The 9,370-nt window shown below is 37.2% G+C and overlaps 1 non-coding gene across 1 annotated transcript; it reads left to right on the top strand.

Moving 5' to 3' along the window:
* The first annotated feature begins 3,586 nt into the window (after positions 1-3,586).
* On the top strand, positions 3,587-3,659 carry TRNAS-GCU (transfer RNA serine (anticodon GCU)). The gene has a single exon. It is a non-coding gene; the product is annotated as a tRNA-Ser (tRNA).
* Positions 3,660-9,370: the final 5,711 nt, after the last annotated feature.

Here is a 9,370-nt window from a genome sequence, read left to right as displayed (position 1 = left end):
GTTCTTAACAAAACCAATCATGCTGTTACCATCTATGCAGCTTTCACAGTCTTTGGGATTTACCCAAAGGTGCTGAAAACTTATGTCCACACAAAAACCTGAGCACGGACGTTTATAACAGTTTTATTCATAACTGTCATAAGTTGAAAGTAGCCAAGATGTCTTTCAGCAGGTGAAAGGATTAATAAACTGAGGTACATCCAGCAGCCAATGGAATATCATTCAAATCTTAAAAAATATGATGTGAAGCCATGAAACAATGTGGAGGAGTCTTAAATTCATTTTACTAAGTTACAGAAATCCATGCAGAAAAATTATATACTGGCTGAGTCCAGCTCTATGATAGTATGGAAATAGCTCAATGAGGGGGATAAGAAAAGGGTGAGGGGTGAGTGGGTTCCAGGAGTTGGGAGAGAGAGAGATAAATAGGTGAAGCACATAGGATTTTTAGGGCAATGAGAGTATACTGTATAAGACTACTCGAGCAGTGTAGTAGGGTATATGTTATGAAGCGTTGGTCCAAATCCACAGAATGTACAACAGGAAGCGTGAACCCTAATGTAAACTGTGGACTTTGGATGGGAATGGTGTGTCAAGTAGGTTCGTCAGCTGTAACAATTACACCACTCTTGTTGGTTGTTCACAGTGGGGAAGGATATGCCTGTATGTGACAGAGGGTATATAGGAAATATTTTTACTTTCTGCTGAATTTTGCTATGAGCTTAAAACTGTTCTAAATTTGTAAAATAAGTAAATGCATCTTAAAAAAAAAATCACTGAGCAGCTCAGAAACAATTATTGGGTCTTTGGTGCTTGAAATACTACATTAGGTGGTGACTAATGCCATAGGCTCTCCGCTGCCAGTCCTTTGCACCAAGTGGTCCTCAGAAGTTATTGGTTAAATTGATGCTGAGTGGTCAAATCTGTGATTATCCAACATCTGAATTAGAAACTGGGTATTTCATTGCTTCATCTATTTTTTAAATTGGAAAAGAGCGGTGCCAGCTGGGGTGATTTCTCACAGAGTCTAGTTGTTCATCCTGAGCCTGAATTTCTCTATTTTTTTTTTTTTTTTGTTAAAGATGATGATATCTCAATATTGCTGGGAGCAGGAGATAAAGTAGTTTTTGTAAATTTGTTTGATTGAGCAAATATAAATGCATCTAATAGATAGTTAATAAATTTTATACATGTTTGGTAATTGATTTCTTTACAAGCACCAGCTTGGTTTAGTTAGGAGCAGAAGTTTGTGGTCTTAATACTTTCCCCAGCATGTTAACTGGTGAGTATTAACTTTTGGAACACAGTTCAGGTTTCCCATATCTAAAACTAGGGTGGATTGTGAATCCCTTAAGGTTTCTTTTACAATGTATTTAACTATTAAGGGGGAAGAGAGGGAAAACTGGAGAAAGCTATGAACACTCTTCCCAGGAAATGTATGTGGACGTTTCAGGAGGCTCAAGTTTAGATGCCACCTGAAGTTTCTCCAGGGAATCCAAGTTAAGAACACGTGCATTAAAATGTAACTATACTCCTTGAGTGGGCTCCCCAGGTAGCACTAGTGGTAATGAAACTGCCTGCCAATGCAGGAGCCATAAGAGGCTCGGGTTTGATCCCTGGATCAGGAAGATCCTCTGAAGGAAGGCATGGCAGCCCACTCCAGCATTCTTGCCTGGAGACTTCCATGGACAGAGGAGCCTGGTGGGTTAAGGTTCATAGGGTCACAAAGAGTCAGACACAACTGAAGAGACTTAACCTAGCAGAGCATACTCCTTGAGAAGTACTTCTTTTATTCATTCATCCATTCACATGTTCATTCATTCATTCAACCAACGCTTATTAAAACCTCTTTTGTACTGGAAATACAGAATGCTTAAAAGATGCTAAGACGTGGACCCATCTTCCAAGAATTTACAGTTTAGTGATGAAGAAAGAAGATAATGTCTTAGCGAATGGAAGAGTGCTATAGCAGAGAAAAAGATGTGAGTATAAGTGGGGATCTGACAAGTTAGGAAAGGCTTCTAGAGAGGCTAACCTGTGTCAGTCCATCCATATTTTTAATGGGTAAGCAGAAGATGGCCAGAAAGTTCGGGGGGGAAATTAGGGAGAAGTAAAGAAGGACATTCCAGGGAAAGAAAGGCATATATACAGAGCTCAAGGTTGAGGTTATACTGCTAAGCATGTTAGGGGGCAGAAGAGTGAGACTAGGCTGGAGAAACTAGTGGAGGACAGATCATTAAGGGACTGTTTGACATGCCAAGAATTCTTGGTTATCTGAAAGGCTTGAGAATGCACCAAGGAAGAGTTCAAGCAGGAAGCAACTCAAGTGTGCATTAAAAAATACCATAGCATCTTTGTGAAATATAGGTAGAAATAAGCAAAATGAAGAGTGAGACAACAAGTTTGGGGGAATTAGAAGTGACCCAAGAGAAGAAGAATGAAGATTGGAACTAAGGCCGTGGGAGTGCGGCCAGGACAAAGCGAATGAATTCTTGACAGGTTAGAAAGGGTGAACCTAGCAATTCAGATCAGTTTTTTTGGTTGTGGACTCAGAGAGTTGTAAAAGTTTAGAAGAACTAGAGTTTAAGACTTGGTTGGAAGCAAAATGGGCTCCTGAAATCAGAAAATGGAAGAGGAGCACTAGATTGGGGATGGGATGGGGGGAGAGAATGAATTTAAGGTGCCCATGAGAATTCTAAGTAGTGATGTGTATACAGACATCTGGAGGGTCCAGAGCAAGACAGAGACTAAAATGAGAAAATTAGGAGACATTCATAAATAGGTGAAAATGGAAGCAACAAGAGGGGCTAAAGTGGTATGCAAATGAAAGAGTTATGAGGAGAGAAGAGAATCAAAGCAAGAAACTTAGGGATTGGCTTCAATTATGTGGCCTAAGAAGGGAAAACCCACAAGGGCATTAAAGCCAGGGATATAAAAGCAATGCCAAGTTTCATAGTAGAAAAAGGAGGAGTTTCAAGAACGAGAGTGTGGTCAATAAAACAAAGGCTTCAGAGATCTACGGACTAATGGTGTTTGCCCATTTTCAAAACAGAGAGGCCATTGGTAATCGTAAATGAGGAGAAAAATATTTTGTCAGATTTCAAGGCACAGACAATCAATGGAAAGAATACGACACATGACAAGAGCAGTGTCTGACACATAGTAAGTGCTTTTACATCAGTATATTCCTCTGGGAAATTTTAGATCTTTGACATTTCTTGAAGCAATTTATTCTCATTATTATTCCTAGAGTTTCATTATTTTATTTTAGTCATTATAATATCCATATGATTTTAACAATCAGATATTTAGACACTAGTCTTTGGGAAAAATTATACATTTTTAAACACGCTTACGACCTTTAGAGACAGACAAAGTGATTTTTTAAAAGTTTTCCTCTGTGTTTTTATTACATTGTTATGGGAAATATTTTTTCCAAGTTGTGTAATCAGAATTTTCAAAAAACCACTACAATATTGTAAAGTAATTAGCCTCGAACTAATAAAAATAAATGGAAAAAAAAATACAGGAACCTAAATATGTGGTAAATGTCTAGTTTTGGTTACATTTTTTAAAAATAAGGGATTCCCTGGTAGCTCAGTTGGTAAAGAATCTGCCTGCTATGCAGGAGACCCAGGTTCAATCCCTGGGTCAGGAAGATCCCCTGGAGAAGGATATGGCAAACCACTGTAGTATTCTTGCCTGGAAAATCCCATGGACAGAAGGGCCTGGTGGGCTGCAGTTCATGGGTTGTAAAGAGTCAGGCACGACTGAACAACTAATACTTTTAAAAAATCAGCACTTAAGATGAGTTTGATGGAGGTTAAACAAAGGATAGCAGCATTTGATTAATAAATCTGATGTTTTGAACACCAACAATTGGATCTTCTTTTTAACTCCAGATTGACATAGATATTAAAGCTTAGAAAGTTACTTTCAAGGTAAGAGAGATTTATCCAGGGCACTGAGACCTAAATGAAGCATTGTTTCAAATATAACAAAAGATGTAAAATAAAAATTAGAAAAGTATTAAATACAAGATTTGTGATTAAAGACTATTATAAATATAACTTTTTTCACATTATCATGGTATGAAATAAAGATCTTCATAGGTCACTAATGTTTCCTCCTGAAGTATGCCTCAAAGATTGCAAACAGGAACCTCAGTTTTAAAGTCATATTTCCTGGGGTTTATGTCTTCTATTATAGAGTGTGTACATGTGTGTATGGGCATCATTATCTATGCATAGCAGCTATAGCTATTCTGGGCATCCTCCTGTTTTCTCTCATGACCAGTTCCCAGCTTTCACTCTCTGGAACTTACAGGCCAAAGTGACAGGAAGTTCTCAAAGGAAAAAAAAAAAACAAAAACACAAAACCAAAATGCCTGGCTGAACTGGGGTTTTTTTGTTTGTTTGTTTGTTTTTAATGTTGATATCTGGGCCCCAACCCTAGAAATTCTGATACATTTTTATCTACAGTAAGACTTGGGCATTGAAATTTTTTGAAAGCTCTCTAGATGATAGAGGTTTCTTGCACCCGTTCCTCAAAAAGAAAGAATTTATCCCTCATTGGCATGAGTCAGATGGATATATTAGCAAGACTGCTAGGTGATCTTCAGTTTGTATTGATGTAGCAAACATATTTCAGAAGTCTGCCATCCCTTTGCACCTTTAGCTTTAAAGATTTTTCAATTTCATGATACAAAATAGGAAAAGGCAGGCTACCTAGATGAACTTTTGCTCTCACTTTATCTTTAAAAAAAATTCTTTATTTTTGGCCATATCAAGTCTTACTTAGTATTGGAGTTAGGCACAAAGGCTTCTCCCTAGTTCTGGTGTGTGGGCTCAGTTGCCCCACAGCACGTGGGATTTTAGTTCCCCAACCAGCCAGGGATGGAACCCACATTCCCTGCTTTGGAAGCTGGATTCTTAACCACTGGACCACCAAGGAAGTCCCCCTTTACTCTCATTTTATTAAATATTACTGCCAATTTGCCAAACATCTTTAAGTCAATCTTTAAATTGGTCACTAATAGAATCCCATACTTTGTGTGTGTGTGTGTGAGTGCATGTGTTTTGCATACTCCTATAAAGATTCTTACGGTTCAAGTTTCTCTCTGCATTGTTTCTGCAAGATGATTTTGGTCAGTGAATTTGATATCAAGAGGTTAGCATTAGGCTACAGTTTCTTAGTTAGAATGAACTGTTGCGGTTTTTAAATTTTTCATTCTTGAGATAATGCTATGACAAAGAATCCAATAAGAAAAAAAAAATTGAATATCCAGTGGAAATTGACTTGAGTTCATTTAAAACAATAGATTGGGAAACAATATATTTTTTTTTTCCACATCTAAACAGGAATATTACTTTGCCAACAAAGTAGCGACATTACTTTGCTGACAAAGCTCTGTCTAGTCGAATCTCTGGTTTTCCAGTAGTCACATATGGATGTGAGAGTTGGACCATAAAGAAACCCGAGTGGCGAAGAATTGATGTTTTTGAACTGTGGTGTTGGAGAAGGCTCTTGAGAGTCCCGTGGACTGCAAGGAGATCCAACTAGTCCATCCTAAAGGAAATCAGTCCTGAATATTCATTTGAAGGACTGATGTTGAGGCTGAAGTTCCAATACTTTGGCCACCAGATGCAAAGAACTGACTCATTGGAAAATACCCTGATGCTGGGAAAGATTGAAGGCAGGAGGAGGAGGGGATGACAGAGGATGAGATGGTTGGATGGCATCGACTCGATGTACAAGAGTTTGAGCAAGCTCCGGGAGTTGATGATGGACAGGGAGGCCTGGCATGCTGCAGTCCATGGGGTCACAAATAATCAGACATGATTGGCTGACTGAACTGAACTGCTCATCTTTCTTTTCCCCAGAGTTTTCTCATACAGAGAAATGGGTATAAATGTGCTTTGGGGGCAAGGACAGCTTTGCCAAGCCCTTTAGCTAGGAGAGGAAACATTTCCTTCATTTCTACTTTTTGGCATAACCAATGTACCAGAATGCTCCTACATTTCACACCTGAGGTTAAGTTCCACATGTTTCAGGAACCCTTTAGGGGCTCCAGCGTGAGGATATACATTATTCACAGTAAAAACCTCTGTAATGCAAGCATCCACCGATTAACCTAAGATCATTTATTGGGTTAGTTGAGAATGTTTGCTTTGCAGATTTGTACTTTGGGCTGACATTTGTGCATGAAAATCAGTTCTCTGTGATGTTTCATGGCAAGGAAAAGAACTTATTTTCTCTGACCATGAGAAGATGGATGCTAGCTTTTATGTGCATACTGCTTTAGGCTTCAGGGCAGTCTAGGATTTCACAAGATCTGTGAAATCCTTTTTTCTTCACCCTCCTCTATTCTTGGGAAATAACTCATTGAGACCTCATCTGATAGCCTTTCTTTCAGTGGGGATGCTAAAACCAATGGCATTTGATGATGGGACATATTGCCTTGGGCCAGAGCATTTTAATCATGTGGGCAGACCAACATTTATCATTCATTTCCTTCCATTTCAATTCCAAGAAATGAAAAACAAAAGCAAGGTAGGAGGTTTCTGCTATGTATATCTCAGTCTTTAAAACTGCTGATTTCCTTTGTTCTAAATTGTATAACATGAATTAAGAAGATTTACTTAAACTTCTCCCAAACAAGTTATGGTTCTATCTCATTTGTGGGTCTGTTGGATGAACAAATGAATTTCTATTGTGGCAAAGTTCTTTTTTCTTTTTCAGCTTCATTAACAGACATGCCCTCCTACCAATGACATGTTTTAATAAAAGTTACAATGATTTTATTTCCTGCTTAAGTGAAATTAGATATAATTAAAAATATTTAGATTTTATAAAATGTATATATAGCATGACTAAGGTTGGCTTAAAGAAAGTAATTTAAATAAAAACTGGCTTGAGGACTCTGAGCTCTATATATGTCATAATTCCCCCAGATGTCTGAAATTGGTTTGAATGAGTTAGTACCCACTTAAATCCTTGGTACATGGAGCATGAATCTTTGAGACCCATGTGTGATTACATATAAAAAACAAAATGCTATTTCAGAGGGAAAAATCACAACCATCAAAAAGCTTTTAGACATCAAATAGATCTTAAAAATCAACAATTTGATGAGTTAAAATGAATTAGAAACATATGGATTAACAGTCTCTCACCAAGCACATGAGTTTAAAAGGAAAAGAGAACTTAAAAAATGTGTTTTGAGTTTCCTCAAACCCAAAATGTTTGAAAAATAATTTAAAGCAATCGTTGGAATCAAATGTGCTGGACTTCTCCCAGTTTTAAGGACACCCACTTACTGAGCTTTCAGTGATAGCATTTCATTTTTAAAATGAATAACAAATACTGAAGGAGATTCAGCTTCTCCTGAATTTCCCCACAGCATATGAACCATCAGGTTGAGAACTGTCCAGATAATACTTTTTTATAATTACTAAGAATTATTTTGAAATTTCTATAGAATATAACTCATATTTTTAAAAAGTACTTTATGTTTTCAGTGTGAAATTAGCAGAAAAGGAGAAATTAAAATTTCCTTATGGTTATATGTACAGCTTACTTTTCTGTGGGCTGATAATTAACCATCTTTTAAAGGATTCTGTGCTCAGGTTGCGTGCTTAAGTATTTGAGGTTATATATATGTATATATATATATTTTTTTTACATGCTGTAATATGCTGCATTTCACATTAAACATGAAACTTTCGGGTAAAAATCACATTTTTTTTAATGTCATTTTGAGAATCTGTGCTTGTGCTAAGTCACTTCAGTCATGTCTGACTCTTTGCCATCCCATGGACTGTAGCCTGCCAGGCTCCTCTGTCCATGGAATTCTCCAGGCATACTGGAGTGGGCTGCCATTTCCTTCTCCGGGGAATCTTCCTGAGTTAGGGATCAAACATGGGTCTCATGCACTGCAGGCAGCTTCTTTACCGTCTGAGCCACCAGCCCACACCCACACATTGAGAATCTGTTGATTTCTAAATTAATTACTATCATTACTATGCAAGATTATTAAAACTGTATTTGGTGCTTTCTCACTCTTCAGTTGTTGTCTGGATTCTCATCTGTACTGAACTGGGGCAGAAACTGAGTTTTTTTTTTTTTTTTTTTGTCTTCCTGTAGTAACATTACTGAGCTCATTAACCCACTGAAAATGTCACACTGTTTACCTTTACATTAATCAGAAGTGTTAATGATGGTTTTGTAACAAAGGGGAATTTTGTATTTACATTACGTGTCTTATTAGAAGTACCACTGGATTGTCTTAACCTAAAACAGAGACATGTATGACCATATTTCTTTTCAAAGCCTGCCATTACCTTGGTACAACTTACATACTAAAATGTAATATGCAATAGAGGCTACAAGGTAACATGGTATGTAGAGTAGTCATTAAAAGCATGGATGCTGGGTCAAATTCAAATTCCAAGTTGAATCTTGGTTCCATCACTTACTAGCTATGTGGCCAGGAATGAGATCCCTAACCTTTTCATGATTTGTTTATTTAATCTATAAAATGGGGAGAATAATAGTATTGATCTTATGGGAGTTGTTGTATCAAATGACATAATACATGAAAAATGCTTAGAATTGTGTTTAGTAGGTAGCTATGAAATCAATAGAAATTAGCTTTTAATATTATTAACAATGAAAAGAACCTGGATTGTAGAAATTAAATGAGCTAGTATACATGAGAAAAGTAGACAGTTAAGTCCTAAATTACTAATCAAAAATAATAAATGTTTCCTTTGAATTAACCAGAAGCATGGTTTCATATTTGTGGAGGCAAAAGAGAAGAGATGTAAGCAAGAACAAATAAAGAGAGATTTCTGGTATTATTGAACCAGTTCACACATCCCTTCTAGACCACTTAATACAAGACACTTATCTGTAGAAAGGGTAATAGAATTCTGGTGTAAATTTTAATAATTGCAGCAGTGATTACCTTTAGATCCTATGAGTTCATTATTGGCTGAACAATTCCAGAGGCTCTCGTTAAATGGCCCATGGAATGAATTGGGCATGGAATTAACCTATCTTTAGTTCCCTAAAGCTTATGTCCCATGAAGGAGTGCTCAATTGCTTTGTGCCTGTACATTTTGTACCCTTGATCCTTTTGAAAATAAAAAAATTATTTAAAGGGGTTAAACCCAGAATTCTAGGTGAACTGACCCTTAAGCGATTAAAAATGAAAAGGAAAAATTCCAGCTGCAGAAATTATTTTAAATGACTACCATCTTTCTTTTGCAGCTACTTTAACTGCAAATCATTATTGGCTATGCCCTGCGGTTTAGATGCCAATTGCAAGGTTGCTGCCCTGTCCCAGCCCGGGAATTCTCTGCAGGGG

The sequence above is a fragment of the Dama dama genome, chromosome 21 (assembly GCF_033118175.1).
Source record: "Dama dama isolate Ldn47 chromosome 21, ASM3311817v1, whole genome shotgun sequence".
In the NCBI taxonomy this organism is placed as follows: Eukaryota; Metazoa; Chordata; class Mammalia; order Artiodactyla; family Cervidae; genus Dama; species Dama dama.
Note: the sequence above shows the minus strand (reverse complement) of the source record. Positions and strands in the feature narration are given on the sequence as shown.